Raw genomic sequence first — 24,766 nt, 5'->3', positions numbered from 1 at the left:
GACGTTCTTCCCCATGAGGGTGGTGAGACACTGGAAGAGGTTGCCCAGGGAGGTGGTGGAAGCCTCATCCCTGGAGGTTTTTCAGGCCAGGCTGGATGTGGCTGTGAGCAAGCTGCTGTAGTGTGAGGTGTCCCTGGCCATGGCAGGGGGCTTGGAACTGGCTGATCCTTGAGGTCCCTTCCAACCCTGACAATTCCTTGATTCTGTGATCTCCAGAGGTCCCTTCCAACCCCTGACATCCTGTGATCCTGTGATACTACTCATAGTAGCAATACCACAGAATCATTAAGCTTGGAAAGGACCTCTGGAGATCATCTAGCCCAACCCTCCCTGCCAGAGCAGCTTCTCGTTTGCTCAGGTCTTTCTGTGCTGCTTCTCTGCAGCAGTATTTCCCTGTTTTCCACTGTGCCACTCTAATTGAGCTTAATAGCATATTATTAGACCAGCTCCAGAGCTGCAGGCAGGCACAGCTTACCTACTGCCTCTTGACAGAGAAATGCTGCATTTCCTCACCCACCAAAGGTTTAGTCACAGGGTGAGCAAATGTTTGCACAAACGTGGCTGCCGTTGCGTGCTGGGGGCCTGAGCCATGAATGAACCAACAGCTAAGCCCTCCTCCCAGCCAGACAGCTTCTGTGATGTGATGTGCAATCACAATCACAGCTTGGCTCTATCTTCTGGCTGGGACTTCAAGCAGCTTTCACTAGTGCCTCCTCGGTGCTCTGCAGGCAGCGAAGCGCAGGCTTGCGTTTGGGGTTGTTTATGGAAGCAGCTCCCCTGACAGCAACACTGCTGACACACAGGCAACAGCAGCACACTGGCTCCATGCCTCTGCAGCAGGGCAACTGCATCATCAGCCTTAGTGCTCACAGGATCACAGGATCAGAGCATGTTAGGGGTTGGAAGGCACCTCTGGATCTTCCAGTCCAACCCCCCTGCCAGAGCAGGACCATAAAATCCAGCACAGGGCACACAGGAACACATCCAGACAGGGATGGAAAGGCTCCAGAGAAGGAGACTCCACAACCTCTCTGGGCAGCCTGTTCCAGAGCTCTGGGACCCTCACAGTGAAGAAGCTCTTCCTCATGTTGAGGTGGAACCTCCTGTGCTGCAGTTTCCATCCACTGCCCCTTGTCCTATCCCAGGGCACAAGTGAGCAGAGCCTGTCCCTGTCCCTTCCTTCCTGACCCCCACCCCTCCGATATTGATAGACATTGATCAGATCTCCTCTCAGTCTTCTCTCTCCACACTAAACAGCCCCAGGGCTCTCAGCCTCTCCTCACCAGGCAGGGCTCCAGTCCCTTCAGCATCCTTGGAGCCCTCCCTTGAGCTCTCTCCAGCAGATCCCTGGCCCTCTTGAACTGGGAAGCCCAGAACTGGATGCAATATTCCTCTCCTCACAGGGCTGTGTTCCAAGCCCCTCAGCAACTTCGTTGCCCTACTCTGGACTCGTTCCAGCAAGTCAACCTCCTTCCTAATCTGAGGGGCCCAGAACTGGACACAGGACTCAAGGTGTGGCCTAACCAGTGCAGTGTACAGGGGCAGAATGACCTCCCTGCTCCTGCTGGCCACACTGTTCCTGATGCAGGCCAGGATGCCATTGGCCTTTATGGTCACCTGGGCACACTGCAGGCTCATGTTCAGCCTACCATCAACCAGCACCTGCCTGGCTGCTCTCCAGCCACTCTGACCCCAGCCTGTAGCACTGCATGGGGTTGTTGTGGCCAGTGTGCAGAACCTGGCACTTGGATGTGTTCAATCTCCTGCCCTTGGACTCTGCCTATCTGTCCAGCCTGTCAAGGTCCCTCTGCAGAGCTCTCCTACACTCTAACAGATCAACTCTTGCCTCCAGCTTGGTGTCATCTGCAAGCTTCCTGATGATCTCCACCAGCATTTAACTTCCCAAGCCAGCACCATGCCCACACACACCAAGACACAGTTTTGCAAAAGGGGTTGAAGGCTGTGCCTCTCTCTGCTTATTTTGCACCCTGCTTGGAGGCTCTTCCCAAACCCAAAGCTCTTGTTTGCTGGACTCCCTCTCACTCCACAGGGCAGGCTGCCCTCCACTCCAGCCTGCATGCCAGAAGGGAAAGACAAACTCTAGGACTTGAAACTCATCCTTCAAAGGAGACCTAGAAAACCTTCCCACAGCAGCCAGTGAGGTTAACATTAATGGCTCTGAGTATAAAAAGCCCTAAATTCAGGCACCAGGCTTCAAGACAGAATTATTTCTTCCCCCCCACTGCATGCTTCTGACTACCCCCTCCCTTGTGCCAACTGCTTGCATTTCTACAGTTACCTGAAAGGAGGTGAGCTTTAAGTGGGGGTTGGTCTCTCCTCCCAAGTGACAAGAGGAAATGCCTCAGTTTGCACCAGGTGAGGTTTAGGTTGGATATTAGGAACAATTTCTTCCCTGCAAGAGTGGTCAGGTGTTGGCACAGGTTGCCCAGGGAGGTGGTGGAGAACAGCTTAGGCTGGAAGAGCCCTTAGAGGTCATTAATCCAACCTCCCTGCCAAGGCCAGGGACACCTCTCAACCAGCCTGGGTTACTCAAGGCTCCATCCAACCCGGCCTTCAACATCTTCAGGGATCTCCAGGGAGGATCTCTGTGATCTCCAGGGAGGGGACAGCCACAACCTCTCTGGACAATCCATGCCAGAGCCTTGCCACCCTCACAGTGAAGAGTTTCTTCCTGAGGTCCAATCTCAACCTATTCCACTTCAATTTCAATCCATTTGCCCTTGTCCTATGGACACTCTTGTACAAAGTCCCTCTGCAGCCTTCCTGTAGGGTCCCTTCAGGTACTGGAAGGCAGCTCTAAGGTCCCCTTGGAGTCTTCTCTTCTGCAGCTTGAACAATCCCTCAGCCTGTCCTCATAGCAGAGCAGTTCCAGCCCCTGGATCATCTTTGTGACCTCCTCTGGACTTGTTCCAAGAGATCTGTGTCCCTCTTATATCGGGGACACCAGAGCTGGAGGCAGTATTCAAGGTGGGGTCTAACAAGAGCAGAGTGAAGAGGGAGACTCACCTCTCTTAGGAAACATTTCTTGACAGAAAGGCTGATGGAGCATTGGAAGAGGCTGCCCAGGGAGGTGGTGGAGTCCCCATCCCTGGAGGTGTTCCTGAGAGGTGTGGCCATGACACTTTGGGACTTGGTCTAATGGCCACGGCGGTGTTGGGTTGGTGGTTGGACTGGATGATCTCAGAGGGCTTTTCCAAGCTTAATGATTCCCTGAGACTCTAGCAGGTATGGCCATACCCTCCAAGGGTATACAAAGCTGCCACAAAGGAAGTCCTCAAGTTTTGCTCTGCTTCTTTGCATGCAGGCCACACAGAGCTAACTTCATCACAGCCAATGCCCCGTGAATTCCAACAAGCACATCAGGAACAGCCTGTCCCTGTCAGCCCTCTTCTCCTCCTTCTCAAGGACACCACCAAAATACATCACCCCTGGATCACATTGAGAGGGGAGCTCTGGCCCTGCCCCTGTGCTGTCCTACAGCATGGCTCATTTACCTGGCTCTGAGCACTGCCCTTGTGGCCATGTTTTATTTCCTAGCTGCTGCACTCCCTGCAGCTCACACTCGCCCTGCTCTAACCTCGTGATAGCATGCAGTCACACAGCCTCAGCTCTGCACTCAGGCAACATTTGCCTCTGCACTGCTTGAGCTGGCAGCATTTCCCCAGATTTTTGTCCTAACTGCCTGAATGAGCTCTTTCCACATCTCTGCACCACTTGGTTTGCTTTCATTCTAATCTCTTTTTAATGCCTTTTTCACAGCACCTCCCTCAGCACCTTGGAGTCCGAAGGACACCTCAGCAGCTAACTTGTTCTGAATAAGAACATCCCTGCTATTTACCAATTTGTTTCAAAGCAGAATGCCACCCAAAAAAACCCACCTCTAATCACTGCTCTGCCTGGAGGAACAGAAGAAAGGTCATGCCTTCTGCTCTTGGACTGGTGATAATCCAAGCAGAGCTTTCTTGTTCAATTTGCCATCAGCACTCAAAAGTCCTGCAGTTTAAGAGCTTGGCCTAGCACAACTGTGTTGTGCAACATAGAGAATCAGAGGGGCTCTCTGGAGTGGCACAGGGCTCCACAGAAACACACAGCAGTGCCTGCAGCAGGGGATGCAAGCAGGGGATGCAAGCAGGGGATGCAGCAAGGGATGAAGGGATTGGATGTGGCACTCGGTGCCATGGTTTAGTAGCCATGAGGTCTGTGGTGACAGGTTGGACTGGATGATCTTTGAGGTCTCTTCCAACCTTATTGATTCTGTGATCTCATGGAAGCACAGCTCCCATCTGCCCAACAGCTCACCAAAACACCTGGTCCACTGGTCAACAATGGAGCAGGTCCAAAGGAGGGCAGGAAAATGCTCAGGGGGTTGGAGCAGCTCTGCTTCAAGGACAGGCTGAGGGAGCTGGGGGTGTTCAGCCTGGAGAAGAGAAGGCTCCAGGAAGACCTAAGAGCAAGAAGGCTGCACTTGCAAATACAAAGCTCAGACTCTCCTCTTGTTTTCCCTATGCCTTCAGATTCTGCATGTGGCACTGCTGAACCTACAACTTCCCACTTCCCAACTTCCAGCTACCCCGCACAGCTACTTAGGAAAGACGTTGAGTTGCTGGAAGGTGTCCAGAGAAGGGCAACAAAGCTGGGGAGGGGTCTGGAGCACAGCCCTGTGAGGAGAGGCTGAGGGAGCTGGGGTTGCTTAGCCTGGAGAAGAGGAGGCTCAGGAGAGACCTTCTTGCTGTCTACAACTGCCTGAAGGGAGGTTGTAGCCAGGTGGGGGTTGGTCTCTTCTCCCAGGCAATCAGCACCAGAACAGGAGGACACAGTCTCAAGCTGTGCCAGGGGAGGTTTAGGCTGGAGGTTAGGAAGAAGTTCTTCATAGAAAGAGAGATTGTCCATTGGGATGTGCTGCCCAGGGAGGTGGTGGAGTCACCATCATTGGAGGTGTTTAGGAGGAGACTGGATGAGGCACTTGGTGCCATGGTTAAGTTGATTAGATGGTGTTGGATGCTGGGTTGGACTTGATGATCTTGAAGGTCTCTTCCAACCTGGTCCATTCCATTCCATTCCATTCCATTCCATTCCATTCCATTCCAATGGATTGGATGTTAGGAAGAAGTTGTTCCCCATGAGGGTGGTGAGAGACTGGCACAGGTTGCCCAGGGAGGTGGTGGAAGCCTCATCCCTAGAGGTGTTTGCAGCCAGGCTGGATGTGGCTGTGAGCAACCTGCTGTAGTGTGAGGTGTCCCTGGCCATGGCAGGGGGGTTGGAACTGGCTGATCCTTGAGGTCCCTTCCAACCCTGACAATTCTGTAATTCTATGATTATCCTCAGCAGATCCAGGCTGGAGAAAGCAGCTTCTGGAAACACTGTTCAGAAGAGAAGCCTTTTTATAGCAGCCCTTAACCTGTAGCTTATGCTGTGCAAATACTTGTTCAGGATGTACAGCAGGAAAGAAGCACTTCAGAAGCCTACAGAAAGGTTGGTTGCAACAATGACATGACACAGCTGCCTGGCATGCTTCAGCTAAAGCAGCAGACACCATGAAGTCTACACTTAAATGTGGCCAAATAGGGGACAGGTTAAGACTGCACCAAGCAGGGAGGTCTCTAATCCACCAAACACACACAGATCCCAAAACAAAGTGGTGGCATCTTTCCACTGGGACTATGGGAAAAGTTTCCACACATAACAGTAGCCCCCTTGTGCCAAAGAGGGCTTTCACCCTTTGCAGAGCTGTAAGGACTGACTAAGGAAGTCAGCACGAAGGGAATAGGCATCCTGCTCCTGACTTCCATCTAAAATGCAATAGCAGAGTCCGCCCCTAGCCCCTAGAAACTCCACAACCTCTCTGGGCAGCCTGTTCCAGTGCTCTGGGAACCTCACAGTAAAGAAGTTCCTCCTCATGTTGAGGTGGAACCCCCTGTGCTGGAGTTTCCATCCATTGCCTCTTGTCCTATCACAGAGTGCAACTGAGCAGTGGCTGTCGCTGTCCCTTCCTTCCTGACCCCCCACCCTCAGCTATTGATAGACATTGATCAGATCCCCTCTCAGTCTTCTCCTCTCCACACTAAACAACCCCAAGGCCCTCAGCCTCTCCTCACCAGGCAGGGCTCCAGTCCCTTCAGCATCCTTGCAGCCCTCCCTTGGACTCTCTCCAGCAGATCCCTGTCCCTCCTGAACTGGGGAGCCCAGAACTGGATGCAAGATTCCAGGTGAGGTCTCAGCAGGGCAGAGTAGAGGGGGAGGAGAACCTCCCTGGATCTGCTGGACACACTCCTCTCAATGCACCCCAGGATCCCACTGGCCTTCTTGGCCACCAGGGCACATTGCTGTCCCATGTAGAACTTGTTGTCCACCAGCACTCCCAGGTCCTTCTCCCCAGGGCTGCTCTCCCGCAGATCCCGTCCCAACCTGTACTGCTGCAGGTTATTCTTCCTCCCCAGGTGCAGGACTCTGCACTTCTCCTTGTTGAACCTCATTAGGCTCCTCTCTGCCCAGCTCTCAGTCTGTCCAAGTCTCTGAATGGTCTCAAAGCCTTCAGGTGTCTCAGCCAAGCCTCCCAGTTTGGTATCATCACAAACCTGCTGAGCAGACTCTGTCCCCTCATCAATGTCATTGATGAAGATGTTGAATATGCTCAGTGAAACCCATGGGTCTCCAACCATGCAGACCCTCCCCATCCTGCTCAGCTGAATTTTAACCTTCTTGGCTCAGCAAACAGGCTGCAAGACCCAAGCAGCTTTAAACCCCCTACCTTTATTGCAGCCCCCTGGTGCAGGAGAGAGCTTTTGACTCCAGGATAAACCAACAGGATAAACCAACCCCATGCAGTTCTACAGGTTGGGGTCAGAGTGGCTGGAGAGCAGACAGGCAGAAAGGGACCTGGGGGTGCTGGTCGATGGTAGGCTGAACATGAGCCTGCAGTGTGCCCAGGTGGCCATAAAGGCCAATGGCATCCTGGCCTGCATCAGGAACAGTGTGGCCAGCAGGAGCAGGGAAGTCATTCTGCCCCTGTACACTGCACTGGTTAGGCCACACCTTGAGTCCTGTGTCCAGTTCTGGGCCCCTCAGTATAGGAAGGAGGTTGAGATGCTGGAAGGTGTCCAGAGAAGGGCAACAAAGCTGGGGAGGGGTCTGGAGCACAGCCCTGTGAGGAGAGGCTGAGGGAGCTGGGGTTGCTTAGCCTGGAGAAGAGGAGGCTCAGAGGTGACCACATTGCTCTCTACAACTACCTGAAGGGAGGTTGTAGCCAGGTGGGGGTTGGTCTCTTCTCCCAGGCAACCAGCACCAGAACAGGAGGACACAGTCTCAAGCTGTGCCAGGGGAGGTTCAGACTGGATGTTAGGAAGAAGTTCTTTATGGAAAGAGAGATTGTCCATTGGAATGGGCTGCCCATGGAGGTGGTGGAGTCACCATCACTGGAGGTGTTTAGGAGGAGACTTGATAGGGTGCTTGGTGCCATGGTCTAGTCATGAGGTCTGTGGGGACAGGTTGAACCCGATCCTTGATGTCTCTTCCAACCTTAGCGATACTGTGATACTGTTTAGTTGGTTAGGGGGTATTGGATGATAGGTTGGACGCAATGATCTTGAAGGTCTCTTCCAACCTGGTTAATTCTATTCTATTCTATTCTATTCATTTTCATGGCCTCCTCTGGACCCTCTCCATCAGGTCCATGTCCTTCCTGTGTTGAGGGCTCCAGACCTGCACACAGCACTGCAGCTGAGGTCTCAGCAGAGCAGAGCAGAGCTAAGTGGCAGAATCACCTCTCTGGCTCTGCTGGCAATGCTGCTTTGGATGCAGCCCAGGCTGCCCTTGGCCTTCTGTGCTGCAAGCTCACACTGCCTGCTCCTGTCCAGCTTCTCCCCCACCAGCACCCCCAAGTCCTTTTCCTCAGGGCTGCTATGACCTCATCCCCTCACACTGCCAAGTCCTTAACTAAACCATATCCCTAAGCACTACACCTTCAGAGATGGGGACTCCACCACCTATGCAGCCAACCTGTTCCAGTGCCTGGTAACGCTTTCAGTGAAGAAATTCTCCCTAATATTCAACCCAAACTGACTTTGTCACACCTTGAGGCCCTTTTCTCCTTGCTATGTCGTTGAACACTATCAAAATACATCAAAAATAACCTTTATGTGACAGAGGCCTGGAGCAGGCTGCCCAGAGAGGTTGTGGAGTCTCCTTCTCTGGAGGCTTCCCATCCCTGTCTGGATGTGTTCCTGTGTGACCTGTGCTGGATTCTATGCTCCTGCTCTGGCAGGGGGAGTGGACTTGATGATCTCTGGAGGTCCTTTCCATCCCCTAACATCCTCTGATCCTGTGAGATGCTCTCTGCTCTCCTGGACTTGTCCAAACAGAATCACTTTTATCTGTTCACTGAGACACCAGAAAACCACCTGAAGAGGGGAGGGGAATTGCCCAGCTCAGATGGTGACACATCAATGCCGAAAGCACTCTGACATCTTCTTTTGTCAGCACATGAGACAGCTAACAAATCCCAACACGGAGGGAACACCCAGAAGCCTCTATCTGGTTTTGTGGCTGCATAATTACAGGCAGCAGTTAAGAACAGTCACGCTCCCCCTCCCCCCAACCCCACCCTCCCCGCCTCTGCCCTTGCAGCAGTGATAGGCAGAGAACATGAAAAAAAAAACCAAAACAACACAAAAGATACCAGGGGGGAAATAAAAAATGATAATTGCTACATGTTGGGTAAACACAGCACATTTTCCAGACATCTCTCTTCCTTGTACAGGATCTGCTGCTGTTCTTTCCAGAAGAGCTTGATCCACCTAAGGAATTTTTGTGCGCTCATAGAACTGTCAGGGTTGGAAGGGACCTCAAGGATCAGCCAGTCCCAAACCCCCTGCCATGGCCAGGGACACCTCACACTACAGCAGCTTGCTCACAGCCACATCCAGCCTGGCCTGAAAAACCTCCAGGCATGAGGCTTCCACCACCTCCCTGGGCAACCTCTGCCAAGTCTCTCACCACCCTCATGGGGAAGAACTTCTTCCTAACATCCAATCTCAATCTACCCATTTCTAGTTTTGCTCCATTCCCCCCAGTCCTATCACTCCCTCACACCCTCAAAAGTCCCTCCCCAGCTTTCCTATAGCCCCCTTCAGATACTGCAAGGCCACAAGAAGGTCTCCTCAGAGCCTTCTCCAGACTGAGCCCCAACTCCCTCAGTCTGTCTCCAGAGCAGAGCATCTCCAGCCCTCTGCTCATCCTCGTGGCCCTTCTCTGTCGGGCACCTTCCAGCACCTCCAGATCCTTCTTGTAGTAGAATCTGCAGAACTGGACACAGTGCTCCAGGTGGGGTCTCAGCAGAGTGGAGCAGAGGGGCAGAATCCCCTCCCTGGCCCTGCTGGCCACACTTCTCTTGCTGCAGCCCAGGCTCTGCTTGGCTCTCTGGGCTACAAGTGCACACTGGCATCTCACTTTGATGGAAGAGACAACAAAGCACTGCATGAAGCTCAGGAGATTAGTGTCTGATCCCAGCTGGGCCTCAGACTTACCTACAGTATGCAGATAAAATTAATGTCTTGAGACAGACCTCACTTCCTCTCATGCAAATGGGTGATAATCATGCACCCTTTGTACTTCAGGAATGGATCTCCTGGGAGGATCCTCCTTCTGCCCTCTGTCTGCCTCAGCTCTGAAATGAAACACCTTCACTGAAGGGTAATGTGGCATGTTTCTGACTCCTAAGCTCAGCCAACTCAACACAGGGTGGGCAGAGATGCAGGGAAGGAAGTTTTAAAGCGGAACAACTCCTGCCTTTAGACATCCACTTTAACATGGGGAGGCACACAGAGCACTGGAGCAGGCTGCCCAGAGAGGTTGTGGAGTCTCCTTCTCTGGAGCCTTTCAAGCCCTGTCTGGATGTGTTCCTGTGTGACCTGTGCTGGATTCTATGCTCCTGCTCTGGCAGGGGGGTTGGACTCAAAGATCTTCAGAGGCCCCTTCCAACCCCTGACATCCTCTGATCCTGTGGACCCTATTTTGCAGGCAATGCAGAGAGACTGTAAAGGCCTTTCTCCATCACCCATGTCCTTGAGGCCACCATCAGCTCTGCCACAGCACCTTGCTCACTGTGGTTGCTGTGGGCTCTGCCTGCCCTCTACCCAGGCCTGCCACAGCCACCTTACATTGCCTTCATGTGCTGCAGATCCTGGGGTACATGCTGAACACATGCCCCCAGCCAGGACATGCTGCACAGGATGTAAATGCTCACTCCCCACCATGCCCCAAAGCTACCAGGGACACCCTGGCACACCCTTCACTTTGTTGTGCTCTGGAGAGTTCAACTGGAGCCCTGTGTGCAGGTCTGGAGCCCTCAGCACAGGAAGGACATGGACCTGATGGAGAGGGTCCAGAGGAGGGTGAAGAAAATGATCAGGGGGTTGGAGCAGCTCTGCTACAAGGACAGGCTGAGGGAGCTGAGGGTGTTCAGCCTGGAGAAGAGAAGGCTCCAGGGAGACCTAAGAGCAACCTTCCAGGACCTGAAGGGGGCTACAAGAAGGCTGCAGAGAGACTGTTTGCAAAGGCTTTGAGTGACAGGACCAGGGGCAATGGCTTCAAAGTAGAGCAGAGCAGATTTAGATTAGATGTGAGGAACAAGTTCTGCATCAGGAGGGTGGTGGAACACTGGCAGAGGTTGCCCAGGGAGGTGGCTGAGGCCCCATCCCTGGAGATATTCGAGGTGAGGCTGGAGAGGGCTGTGGGCGAACTGTTCGAGTTGGGGATGTCCCTGCTGACTGCAGAGGGGTTGGAATGGATGAGCTTTGGAGATCCCTTCCAGCCCAGAGCATTCTGTGATTCTATGGAATGAACTGAGACTCAGACAAATGAACTGAATTCTAGAATCTACCTTTCAAAGTCTGAAACAATCAAGGCCTTGGCAAATGGCTCAAATGTGAATCCCACGTGCTCCCAGAGTGAGAAGCAACCCTGGAAGAGATACTGCAATGCATGGTGATGGTTGCAGCATTGAACAGCTAGAAGAAAAATGACCAACTCTTCATCCAGCTGCAATCTCTTTCCTCTCAGGCTGTCATCCCTTTTCTCTCACAGATCTGGCCACATGGAAAATCTGACATCACAGGATCTCAGAATCACAGAATGTTAGGGGCTGGAAGGGACCTCAAAAGCTCATCCAGTCCAACCCCCCTGCCAGAGCAGCATCACACAGGAAGGCATCCAGGTGGGGTTTGAATATTTCCAGAGAGGGAGACTCCAGACCCACCCTGGGCTGCTTCTGGGCCCCTCAGGTTAAGAAAGATGTGGAGATGCTGGAAGGTGTCCAGAGAAGGGCAACAAAGCTGGGGAGGGGTCTGGGGCACAGCCCTGTGAGGAGAGGCTGAGGGAGCTGGGGTTGCTTAGCCTGGAGAAGAGGAGACTCAGGGGAGACCTTCTTGCTCTCTACAACTCCCTGAATGTAGCCAGGAGGGGGTTGGTCTCTTCTCCCAGGCACCCAGCACCAGAACAAGAGGACACAGTCTCAAGCTGCACCAGGGGAGGTTTAGGCTGGAGGTTAGGAGGAAGTTCTTCACAGAAAGAGAGATTGGAATGGGCTGCCCGGGGAGGTGGTGGAGTCCCCATCCCTGGAGGTGTTTAGGAAGAGACTGAATGGGGTGCTTGGTGCCATGGTTTAGTTGATTAGATGGTGTTGGGTGATAGGTTGGATGTGATGATCTTGAAGGTCTCTTATAACCTGGTTAATTCTATTCTATTCTAGTCTAGTCTAGTCTAGTCTAGTCTAGTCTAGTCTATTCTATGCTATTCTATTCCATTCCATTCCATTCCATTCCATTCCATTCCATTCCATTCCATTCCATTCCATTCCATTTCTATTCATTCCCTTCAGGCCAAGCTGCAGTGAGACCCTCCCTACTGCCCCATCAGTTCAAACAGCTTTAATCCTGGTTCTGTTTCTGCTACCAGTGGGAGAAAAACCTGTATCTGACTTTATGGGAGAGAGGAAAGACTCCTGATTTATCACTTGAGTGGTAATGGTTCCAGAGACTCTTGAGGATATAAGGAAGGGAGATAAAAAGCTAAGGGCAGGATATGAGTCGGGACTGTAAATAACAGAAAGGCTTCTGAGTGCTCTGTTCTCAAATGCTTCCTCCTCACCAATAACAAAAGACACTCAAGTCATAAAGGCTTATGTTCAAAGGCTGTGAGGCAAACCTTGTAGGCAGAGATAACATCTCCTGACAGCTGGGAGAGAGAAAAATCCATGCCCCATGAGATAAGCTTTTGGCAAGAGAATATTTGGTCCAGGTCCTCAGCACTCACCTGCAGACTTGCCTCTTTTCCTGCTACATCAGTTAACCTCATAAAAGGCATTTTTGTCTTTCCAAAGAGATTTGTCTTGCTTCACTTAAACTTTCCAGGTCAGAATCAAAGGGTGTTATGCCTCTTCTTTAAGAGAGCCTCAGAAGACATCACTACTGCATCACAAAGAAAAGGGTCTGGCTCCCACCCTCACTGAAGGCAAAAGAAAAACTCTCTCACAGGATCCCACATGACCAAAGGATGTTAGGGGTTGGAAGGGACCTCTGGAGATCATCAAGTCCAATCCCCCTGCCAGAGCTGGACCATAGAATCCAGCACAGGTCACACAGGAACACATCCAGACAGGGATGGAAAGGCTCCAGAGAAGGAGACTCCACAACTTCTCTGGGCAGCCTGGTCCAGGGTTCTGTGACCCTCACAGTGAAGAAGTTCCTCCTCATGGTGAGGTGGAACCTCCTGTGCTGTACTTTCCATCCATTGCCTCTTCTCCCAATTGCAATTGAGAATTATTGTATCTAGCTCTAGAGCCTCTATCACAGGAAGGATCTGGAGGTGCTGGAAGGTGTCCAGAGAAGGGCCATGAGGATGAGCAGAGGGCTGGAGCTGCTCTGCTCTGGAGACAGACTGAGGGAGTTGGGGTTGTTCAGTCTGGAGAAGAGAAGGCTCCAAGGAGACCTTCTTGTGGCCTTCCAGTATCTGAAGGGGGCTACAGGAAAGCTGGGGAGGGACTTTTGAGAGTGTCAGGGAGTGATAGGACTGGGGGGAATGGAGCAAAACTAGGAATGGGTAGAATCAGACTGGATGTTAGGAAGAAGTTCTTCCCCATGAGGGTGGTGAGAGACTGGCAGAGGTTGCCCAGGGAGGTGGTGGAAGCCTCATCCCTGGAGGTTTTTGCAGCCAGGCTGGATGTGGCTGTGAGCAAGCTGCTGTAGTGTGAGGTGTCCCTGGCCATGGCAGGGGGGGTTGGAACTGGCTGATCCTCGAGGTCCCTTCCAACCCTGACATCTATGATTCTGTGATTAGATCCTTGACAGAACAGCCTGGTGTTTGCTGGAGTCACTGACTGCACATAAAGGGTGTGTGAAGATTGAGCATTAAGTAGAAGCAGATGCTTGCAGTTCTTCAATATGTTCTTTTCCCTTCCAAAGAAGTTGTGTGCCACCTGTTCCTTCCACTTGCTGCCCTTTTCTATTCCCTGCAGACATTGCTGGCAGTGGAGCTCCTCATTGGAAAACAACCTGCAAACCTTCCCTTGGTTAACTGCCTCGCTCTCTGGAGCCGTTGGTATCAGGAAGAACAACTTCCTCACAGGCTCCCTCAATAAATACTGTCCTGGCCATTCTTTTGGCTCTCACATCTGGTGTTTGGTGGAACATTAACTTGAGCATTTGCTGTCAGTCAGAGAAGTGCTGCTTTTTAAACCTCTGCATCCTCACAGGACCACAGAACCACAGAATTAAGCAGATTGGAAAAGACATCAGAGATCATCCAGTCCAACCTACCTCCCAACACCATCTAACCAACTCACCCATGGCACTGAGTGCTTCATCCAGGCTGGTTTTAAACACTGCCAGGGATGGTCACTCCACCACCTCCCTGGGCAGCACATTCCAAGGGCCAATCCCTCCATCTGGGAAGAATTTCTTCTTCAAATCCAGCCCAAGCTCCCCTGGCACAGCTTGAGACTGTGGCCTCTCCTTCCATCCGTGATTGCCTGGGAGAGGATACCAACCCTCACCTGGCTACAACCTCCCTTCAGGGAGTTGTAGAGAGCAAGAAGGTCTCCCCTGAGCCTCCTCTTCTCCAGGCTAAGCAACCCCAGCTCCCTCAGCCTCTCCTCACAGGGCTGTGCTCCAGACCCCTCCCCAGCTTTTTTGCCCTTCTCTGGACACCTTCCAGCATCTCAACATCTTTCTTAAACTGAGGAGCCCAGAACTGGACACAGGACTCAAGGTGTGGCCTAACCAGTGCTGAGCACAGGGCACAATGACTTCCCTGCTCCTGCTGGCCACACTATTCCTGATTCAGGCCAGGATGCCATTGGTCTTATACATTATATTTCATCTCAGACAACAAAAACCAAAGCAGCCCTTAAAAAGAGCACAGGATCATGGTACCAATGTACATTAGAGGTTGAAAGGGACCTCCAGAGATCATCCAGTCCAACCCCCCCTGCCAAAGCAGGATCACCCAGGGTAGTCTGCACAGGAATGCATCCAGGTGCACCTATTCCTGTACATGCATCATCTCAAGCTTTGAGTTATCCCAGTGAGTGGGGGTTGGACCTGTATTCCCAATGCCCAGATGTACTGAAAGAGAAAGAAAAACAAGCCACTTTTGCTGCTCTGCAGCATTGATGTAGCTGTGTCGACTTCAGTAGAGCCAAGACAACTAGAAATGCAGTGTATTAGCCTGAATAGTGGAAGCCTGGCTGCTTCTGACTCATATGGGTGCCACCTGGGTTTCCTGAGCCACTACAGAAAAGAGACCACAGCCCCAACGTTCAACCAACACCACTTTATTTCCTCTTTGACACAGGACCTAGGGCAGATGGGCTGCCCTGGCTCCCATCCTACCCAGAGACTTCTATGGAAGAAGGCATCATTTTGCAGGTGCTGGTGGATGAGAAGCTGGACAGGAGCAGGCAGGGTGAGCTTGCAGCACAGAAGGCCAAGGGCAGCCTGGGCTGCATCCAAAGCAGCATTGCCAGCAGAGCCAGAGAGGTGATTCTGCCACTTTGCTCTGCTCTGCTGAGACCTCACCTGCAGTGCTGTGTGCAGGTACATTTTGCCTAATGAATCATCATCAATGACATGCAGAGGCTGGAAAGGAGCAGCTAAAGAATCACAGGATCTCAGGCTCACAGGACATTAGGGGTTGCAAGTGACCTCTGGAGATCCTCCAGTCCAACCCGCGGCCAGAGCAGGACCATAGAATCCAGCACAGGTCACACAGGAACACATCCAGATGGGGATGGAAAGGCTCCAGAGAAGGAGACTCCACAACACCTCTGGGCAGCCTGCTCCAGTGCTCTGAGACCCCCTTGGAGGGGTTTGGGCTTTGCTAGAGACTTCTGCTTCTGTCAGTGAGCTACTTCTGATCAGGGCTTCAGTGTAGGGATGCTGCTAGGGATATGCTCAGGACTTCTATTAGCTGCCTTGTCTGTTAAGGGCTTCCAGGACTTCTGCTGTAAGTGGGATTCTGAGACTCTGTACTGCTGGGGATTCCACAGTGCAGCAATAAAGGACTTCTGGGAGGGCTTCTGAGATTCTCTGCCCTCTGCATTTCTGGAATCTCCTTGCTATACAGCAACAGGGTTCCTGCCTTCATTCCTCAAATGCCTTCATCCCCCTAAAGCAGGGGAAGAACAACAGCATCTTGGAGTTACCAACAGTAAGTCTGCACTGCAGCCCAGCACAGATGCAAGGCAGTGCTGCAGAGCTGGTGGCAACCACTTCCCTCCCCTCCACACCCAGAAGAGATCCTGCCATGAACATGTGCTCTAGAAAAACTCACACCTTCAGACACAGGGGAAAAAAGTAACCTCCAAAAGAGGAAAGAGGGACTGCAGTTAAGGGCAGCAATGTGTTGAAGAAAGCTGCCCTTCAGCACAGAGATGCAAGAAACACATGTCCCACTTTTTACTTCATTCCTCACCCTAGAAAGAAGAAGAACAAGAACCACCCCCAGGAAAAAAATAAAGACAATGAAATCAAACCTACAACTTCTTTGCGCTGTGCAGCATCACCAGATCAACCTGGTGCTGGAGTATTGTGTCCAGTTTTGGGGCACCTCAAGACAAGAGAGATGTGGAGGTGCTGGAGCCAGTGCAGAGGAGGGCAAGGAAGCTGGGAAGGGCCTGGAGAAGAAATCTGATGAAAAGCAACTGAAGGAGCTGGGGATGGTTAGTGTGAAGCAGAGGAGGCTGAGGGGAGACCTCCTGGCGCTCTACAGCTCCCTGAAGAGACATTGTGGAGAGCTTGGTGCTGGTCTCTTCTCACAGGTGATTAGCCATAGAAGAAGAGGGAAGAGCCTCAAGCTGCAGCAGGGAAGGTTCAGACTGGACAGGAGGAAGAATCTTTTCCCATCAAGAGTGGTCAGGGCTTGGAATGTGCTGCCCAGGGAGGTGGTGGAGTCCCCAAGGGTGGATGTGTTTCAATGTGGTGCTTGGGGCTGTGGTTTAGGGGTGATCCTTGCAGAGTAGGGTTCTGGGTAGACTTGGTAATCCTGAGGGTCTTTTCCAACCTGAATGTTTTGGTGATCTGTGATCTAAACCTCAAGTAGCCGAGGTCACCACTTTTTCTGGTGGGAGAGACCAAAAATTGTTCTTACAACAATCACTTGCTAAAGCTAGAATGGTATTTAGAATCACAGAGTCATTAAGGTTGGGAAAAAAATCTAAGGTCATCAAGTTCAACTCTCAACCCAACACCAACATGACCACTAGACCTTGTAACAGGTGGCCCAGGGAGGTGGTAGAAGCCCCATCCCTGGAGGTTTTCAAGGCCAGGCTGGATGTGGCTCTGAGCAACATGGTCTAGTAGAGCACTGTGTCCAGTTCTGGAGCCTCTATTCCAGGAAGGATCTGAAGGTGCTGGAAGGTGTCCAGAGAAGGGCCATGAAGATGAGCAGAGGGCTGGAGCTGCTCTGCTCTGGAGACAGACTGAGAGTGTTGGGGTTGTTCAGTGTGGAGAAGAGAAGGCTCTGAGGAGACCTTCTTGTGGCCTTCCAGTGTCTCAAGGGGGCTGCAGGAAAGCTGGGGAAGGACTTTTGAGAGTGTCAGGGAGTGATAGCACTGGGGGGGATGGAGCAAAACTAGAAATGGGTAGATTGAGATTGGATGTTAGGAAGAAGTTCTTCCCCATGAGGGTGGTGAGAGATTGGCAGAGGTTGCCCAGGGAGGTGGTGGAAGCCTCATGCCTGGAGGTTTTTCAGGCCAGGCTGGATGTGGCTGTGAGCAACCTGCTGTAGTGTGAGGTGTCCCTGGCCATGGCAGGGGGGTTGGAACTGAATGACCCTTGAGGTGCCTTCCAACCCTGACAATCCTGTGGTTCTGTGATGTCTTGAAGTGGGACAACTATGTATTTAACACCTCCAGGGATGGTGACTCAACCTCCTCCCGGGGCAGCTCGTTCCAGCAACCTGTTCTTTGCTGTGTTCTTCACTTGAGCCACACAAGCAACCAAAAGCTGTCTGCACCCATTGCACAAACCCTCCCCTGAGCAGCCCCTGCCAGTGCAGTGGGAAACCCAGGGATCAGCATTTCTGTGCATTTCTGCTGCCTTGCACATTTGGTCTGTAACCACCTTCAATAAAACATTGCAGCAAAGCACAGCAACCACCCCTGGAAGGGAGATGAGCATGTGGTGAGTGACAGCCAAGTAATCAAGGCCTCCTCAGCCAAGTAGTCAACCCATGTTGCAGAGAACATCCTTGGCAACCACAAAACCCAGATTTGAAGTGTGAGATGGGGTGGGGGGGGGCGGGAAATGCCACCTCATAGATATAGATTTAGCTTGCAGGGCTTGCAGTGGAGAGCTCCACTCACGCTGCCAGGAGGATGTTTCCTACAGGAACAGACACCTGCACGAAAGAGCTGGCACAAATCCCAATGCATTTGTTATTTTCACTTCAGTCCCTGCCTCTGTGCCATAAACACCCTCACTGCACAGCCCAGCAATTGTGCTCTCTTTGTTCAGAGCACCATCAAAATACAGAACACAGAAGCACAGAATTAACCTAGCTTGGAAAAGACCTTTGAGAGCGTCGAGTCCAACCTATCATCCAGCACCATCTAATCAACTCACCCATGGCACTGAGTGCCTCATAGGTTATACACAGACTTGCAGAAACAGGAGGAGTCCTACCAAACTACTTGTCTTTGTCGAGACAAGCCACAGGGAGAACTTGCAGCCCAGAGAGCCAAGCAGAGCCTGGGCTGCAGCAAGAGAAGTGTGGCCAGCAGGGCCAGGGAGGGGATTCTGCCCCTCTGCTCCACTCTGCTGAGACCCCACCTGGAGCACTGTGTCCAGTTCTGGAGCCTCTATTCCAGGAAGGATCTGGAGGTGCTGGAAGGTGTCCAGAGAAGGGCCATGAGGATGAGCAGAGGGCTGGAGCTGCTCTGCTCTGGAGACAGACTGAGAGAGTTGGGGTTGTTCAGTCTGGAGAAGTGAAGGCTCCGAGGAGACCTAATTGTGGCCTTCCAGTATCTGAAGAAAGCTGGGGAGGGACTTTTTAGGGTGTGAGGGAGTGATAGGACTGGGGGGAATGGAGCAAAACTAGAAATGGGTAGATTGAGATTGGATGTCAGGAAGAAGTTCTTCCCCATGAGGATGGTGAGAGACTGGCAGAGGTTGCCCAGGGAGGTGGTGGAAGCCTCATGCCTGGAGGTTTTTGCAGCCAGTCTGGATGTGGCTGTGAGCAAGCTGCTGTAGTGTGAGGTGTCCCTGGCCATGGCAGGGGAGTTAGAGCTGGAAGATGCCTGAGGTGTCTTCCAGCCCTGACAATTCTATGAGTCTATGCTCAAGCAACCCATCCTAGTGAACTCAGGATGTACAACATTTCCAGTGCCCTGGAATGACTGAGACAGAGACCAATAAAAAGAGAAAACTCACCTTTTGGTGTCCTTGTCACCTTCCCAGCCACAGGATGTTCTAGTTCAGGTTCTACAACCTGAAAGAAAGCAGAAAGCTCCTGATTTGCAACATGTAGTGACCAAAATACCTTCCCCCTCTGTGTGTTTTGGGAATGTGTAAAGTCACAGCAAACTCTCCTCCCAGTGACTTGAATCGCTCCTGCCATCATAGTTCACAGTCCATCACATGCATCACACCATGTCCCCCCAAACACCTTGGGCCTTCAGAGTGCTGCTTCTCACATGGAGCAGATATCCACAGGGAAGAAGACTGAAGAGGCTGCACTGATGGCTTGTCTTAGCATCAGCTTCCCAGGAAATGGATGGGAGGTTGACCATGAGCCAGCAATGTGCTCTGGTGGCCAAGAAGGCCAATGGCATCCTGGGGTGGATTACAAGGGCTGTGGTTAGTAGGGCAAGAGAGGTTCTTCTCCCTCACTACTCTGCCCTGCTAAGAGCACAACTGGAAAATTGTGTCCAGATCTGGGCCCCTCAGTTCAGGAAAGACCTCAAGGAACTGCTTGAGAGAATCCAGTACAGAGCCACAGAGATGATGAAGGCAGTGGAACATCTTCCTCATGAGGAGAGCCTGAGGGAGCTGAGGGCTCTGGAGCTTGGAGAGGAGGAGCCTGAGAGGTGACCTCATTGCTGTTGCTAAAGCTGTGCAGGGGGAGTGCCCAGAGGCTGGAGCCAGGCTCTGCTGGGGGATGCCCAATGCCAGCACAAGGGGCAGTGGTGGAAGCTGAGGCAGAGGAAGTTCCATGGAAACAGGAGGAAGATTTTTTTCCCTGTGAGGGTGACAGAGGCCTGGAGCAGGCTGCCCAGGGGGGTTGTGGAGTCTTCCTCTCTGGAGATATTCAAACCCCACCTGGATGTGTTCCTGTGTGACCTGCTCTAGGTGATGCTGCTCTGCAGGGGGTTGGACTGGATGAGCTTTGGAGGTGCCTTCCAGCCCCTAACATTCTGTGATTCTGAGATTCTATGAACCAAAGCCCTGCTTCCTTTACAGAAAGGAGAGGATCTGCAGGCAGATTAACCTGTATTAACCAGGGATGATTCACCAAAAATTACAAAAGATGAACAATATCAACCAGAAGAGCCTTGACAAAGATTTAATTTGGCAAAAGAGTCCTTATTTCCAGGAACCCCACAGGAAAAAACCAATGTGCTTACAAGCTGCAGACCAGACTGAAGGGACCTATAAATGGAATATCATAGCATGGAGCAAAACTAGAAATGGGTAGATTGAGATTGGATGTTAGGAAGAAGTTGTTCCCCATGAGGATGGTGAGAGACTGGCAGAGGTTGCCCAGGGAGGTGGTGGAAGCCTCATCCCTGGAGGTTTTTCAGGCCAGGCTGGATGTGGCTGTGAGCAACCTGCTGTAGTGTGAGGTGTCCCTGGCCATGGCAGGGGGGTTGGAACTGGCTGATCCTTGAGGTCCCTTCCAACCCTGACAGTTCCACGATTCATTGAGGATCATGGAACATAGAAAAGCTGCATCAGGGAAATGGTACTGAGCAGTCACAGAAGAAAATTCTCTCTGCTGCTGTTTATTGCACAACCTTTTCGCACATGTCCTTAACTAATCTGTGCTCTAGTTGCTACTGTATCTTCCAGTGAGCATAATAGCATTGCAACAGCATAAATGAGGTTTAATTACTGCTTTGCAAATCCTGGGAAGGGCTGGGAGGGGGAGAAGCACCTCACAAGTGCAAATGGTTGGTATTTAGGAACTGCACTGAATTGCCCAAGAAGGAGGGAGAACAGACTGACTTCCCCTTCCAGCTTCAAGCCAAAAGGCAGCCAATGGATCATTTCCCAGTCCTACCACCCTGCACCCTTCCTGCAGAATTAACTTGTGCCATTATATGAGATAAAATACATAAATATATCAGAAGTTCTGGGCCCCTCAGATTAGGAAAGATGTTGAGATGCTGGAAAGTGTCCTGAGAAAGGCAACAAAGCTGGGGAGGGGCCTGGGGCACAGCCCTGTGAGGAGAGGCTGAGGGAGCTGGGGTTGCTTAGCCTGGAGGAGAGGAGGCTCAGGGAAGACCTTCTTGCTCTCTACAACTACCTGAATGTAGCCAGGTGGGGGTTGGTCTCTTCTCCCAGGCAAGCAGCACGAGAACAGGAGGACACAGTCTCAAACTGTGCCAGGGGAGGTTCAGACTGGATGTTAGGAAGAAGTTCTTCCCAGCAAGAGAGATTGCCCATTGGGATGTGCTGCCCAGGGAGGTGGTGGAGTCACCATCCCTGGAGGTGTTTAGGAAGAGACTGGATGGGGTGCTTGGTGCCCTGGTTTAGTTGATTAGATGGTGTTGGGTGATAGGTTGGACTCAATGACCTCAAAGGTCTCTTCCAACCTGGTTAATTCTATTCTATTCACTGCTTGACAGGGGAAGGGTGAGGAGATAATAAATGATGTCAGGAGTAAAAACTATGCCTTAAGAGGAGAGGCTGAGAGCCCTGGGGCTGTTTAGTCTGGTGAAGAGAAGACTGAGAGGGAATCTGATCAATGGCTATCAGTATCTGAGGGCTGGGGGTCAAGAGGGAGGGGACAGGCTCTGCTCAGTTGCACCCTGGGGTTAGGACAAGGGGCGATGGATGGAAGATACAACACAGGAGGTTCCACCTCAACAGGAGGAGGAACTTCTTCATTCTGAGGGGCCCAGAGAGGTTGTGCAGTCTCCTTCCCTGGAGAGTTCCCAGCCCTGTCTGGATGTGTTCCTGTGTGACCTGTGCTGGATTCTATGCTCCTGCTCTGGCAGGGGGGTTGGACTGGAAGGTCTCCAGAGTTCCCTTCCAACCCCTGACATCCTGTGATCAACTTTGCTATGTCCCACTGCAACAATGAGCATTGGGATTGCCACTGAAATTAAGAGGAGCCTTGTGTCTAACTTTGTCAAACTGAGCAGTGAAAGGTGAGAATGGGCTGAGTCAGCACCTTGCCATGAGGCAGTGGCTGAAGAATGAGCAGAAAGCAAGGACCCCATCCCTACATCTTGCTTTCAATCAATCAATCACAGAGTGTTAGGGGCTGGAAGGGACCTCCAAAGCTCATTCAGTCCAACCCCCCTGACAGAGCAGCATCACCTAGAGCAGGTCACACAGGAACACATAGAATCATAGATTTGTTAGGGGTTGGAAGGGACCTCAAGGACCATCCAGTTCCAACATCCAGGTGGGGCTTGAATATCTTTTGAGAGGGAGGCTCCTTGAAGCAGAGGGTTGGAAGGGACCTCAAGGATCATCCAGTTCCAACATCCAGGTGGGCTTTGAGTATTTTCAGAGAGGGAGTCTCCTTGAAGCAGAGGGTGACTTTCTGAAAGCAAAAAAAATCCCCTAAGACTAAGTCTATATTGCAAGCTGCTGTCTTAACTGAGGGTGAGGATGGAGAAGGAAGTAGGAGCAAAGAAAACTCAAGCTCAACTATTTCTTTTCTCCTCCCAATACCAGACAATGAAAAGGCAGTTCTGAGCAACACGCTGGCCAGGCGTGGTCCCCATTATCTTTGGCTAATGCCATATGTCTGAGGAGGAAATCAGCTCTAAGCTGGTTAGACTTGCTAAAGGAGATTTGTCTGAGGCAATGGCAGGCACCAAAGATTTGGCATTCCTCAGGAAGATGCCACTTGTCCCAGCACTGTCCATAATAGCCAGCAAAACACTATCCCTGCAAAACACCATCCCTGGAAGTATCACAGTATCACCAAGGTTGGAAGAGACCTCAAAGATCATCAAGTCCAACCTCTCACCACAGACCTCATGACTAGACCATGGCACCAAGTGCCACATCCAATCCCCTCTTGAACACCTCCTGGGATGGGGACTCCACCACCTCCCTGGGCAGCACATCCCAATGGCTAACAACTCTCTCTGGGAAGAACTTTCTCCTCACCTCCAGCCTAAACTTCCCCTGGCACAGCTTGAGACTGTGTCCCCTTGTTCTAGTGCTGGTTGCTAGAGAGAAGAGACCAACCCCTTCCTGGCTACAACCTCCCTTTAGGTAGTTGCAGAGAGCAATGAGGTCTCCCCTGAGCCTCCTCTTCTCCAGGCTAAGCAACCCCAGCTCCCTCAGCCTCTCCTCACAGGGCTGTGCTCAAGGCCTCTCCCCAGCCTTGTTGCCCTTCTCTGGACACCTTCAAATGTCTCAATGTCCTTCTTAAATTGAGGAGCCCAGAACTGGACACAGGACTCAAGGTGTGGCCTAACTAATGCAGAGTACAGGGGCAGAATGACCTCCCTGCTCCTGCTGGCCACACTATTCCTAATGCAGGCCAGGATGCCATTGGCCTTCTTGGCCACCTGGGCACACTGCTGGCTCATGTTTAGGCAGCTGTCAATCAGCACCCCCAGGTCCCTCTCTGCCTGGCTGCTCTCAGCCACTCTGACCCCAACCTGTAGCTCTGCATGGGGTTGTTGTGGCCAAAGTGCAGCCCCTGGCACTTGGACTTGTTGAATGCATGTTTATAACCAGCCTGGATGAGGCACTCGGTGCCATGGGTGAGTTGATTGGGTGGTGCTGGGTGATAGGATGGGCCTGAGAAGTCCACATAATTAGTTCACAGCTGGTTGGTGAGGGAAATGGAACTCCAGTTCAAGTTCAGAGAAGTGGATCTGTACAGATGGAAGGCAGGGAGTTGTTCTTTGTTACACTGAGATGAGTTTGGGTTTGAAAATCACCCCTAGTCCTGTAGCCAAGACACAGTGTCATCTCTTTGAGTGTCTGCATGTGTTTTGATGAAGCTGAATGGAAGGAGTCACACAGAAACACAGAATCACCAAGGCTGGAAGAGACCTCAAAGATCATCAAGTCCAACCTGTCACCCCAGACCCCATGACTAAACCATGACTTGAGCACAAGCCCTATGGGGAGAGGCTGAGGGAGCTGGGATTGTTTAGCCTGGAGAAGAGAAGGCTCAAGGGAGACCTTCCTGCTGTCTACAACTACCTGAAAGGAGGTTGTAGCCAGGAGGGAGTTGGTCTCTTCTCGCAGGCAACCAGCACCAGAATAAGAGGACACAGTCTCAAGCTGTGCCAGGGGAAGTTTAGGCTGGAGGTGAGGAGAAAGTTCTTCACTGAGAGAGAGTTGTTAGCCATTGGGATGTGCTGCCCAGGGAGGTGGTGGAGTCCCCATCCCAGGAGGTGTTCAAGAGGGGATTGGATGTGGCACTTGGTGCCATGGTTTAGTAGTCATGAGACGTTGGGTGACAGGTTGGACTTGACGATCTCTGAGGTCTTTTCCAACCTTATTGATTCTATGATTCTATGATCATGAACCTTGGGGTCAGGATAAAAGGGACACAGACTTGATGCTAGCAAGATAATAGGGGTGTGGAACTCAGTTCACAGAGTCAGAAGATTTTAGGGGTTGGAAGGGACCTCTGGAGATCTTTTGAGTCCAACCCCCCCCGTCAGAGCAGGACCATAGAATCCAGCACAGGTTGCACAGGAACACATCCAGATGTGGCTGGAAAATCACAGTCTTAGGAAAGTCTCATTCACTGACAGGTCTCCAGTAACATGCAATAGGCAAATAAACTTGTCCAGGGTTTTCCATCTTTTAGCCTACACTAGCCCTGAAAGAGCAGCACAGGTGTTGTGAAGACAGTTGTGAAGAGCTGGACACAGGAAGATCTTCCAGTAGCTGTAGGGGGCTACAAGAAGGCTGCAGAGAGACTGTTTGCAAAGGCCTGCAGGGACAGGACCAGGGACAATGGCTTCAAAGTAGAGCAGAGCAGATTTAGATTGGGTGTGAGGAACAAGTTCTGCACCATGAGGGTGATGGAACACTGGAAGAGGTTG

The 24,766-nt window shown here is 51.7% G+C and overlaps 1 protein-coding gene across 27 annotated transcripts in view; it reads right to left on the bottom strand.

The window, feature by feature from the left end:
* Window positions 1–24,766, bottom strand: part of MAP2 (microtubule associated protein 2) — a 341,956-nt gene that overhangs the window by 245,964 nt on the left and 71,226 nt on the right. For all 27 annotated transcript variants that reach the window (XM_068137835.1, XM_068137844.1, XM_068137839.1 and 24 more), the window contains exon 2: window positions 18,942–18,999. The gene's annotated coding sequence lies outside the window, so the exon portion shown is untranslated. The remainder of the gene's footprint in view (window positions 1–18,941; window positions 19,000–24,766) is intronic.

This window comes from Melanerpes formicivorus, unplaced genomic scaffold (genome assembly GCF_026170545.1).
Source record: "Melanerpes formicivorus ecotype bairdi unplaced genomic scaffold, bMelFor1.0.p_v2 SCAF_5, whole genome shotgun sequence".
In the NCBI taxonomy this organism is placed as follows: Eukaryota; Metazoa; Chordata; class Aves; order Piciformes; family Picidae; genus Melanerpes; species Melanerpes formicivorus.
This window is presented reverse-complemented; position numbering and strand designations above follow the sequence as displayed.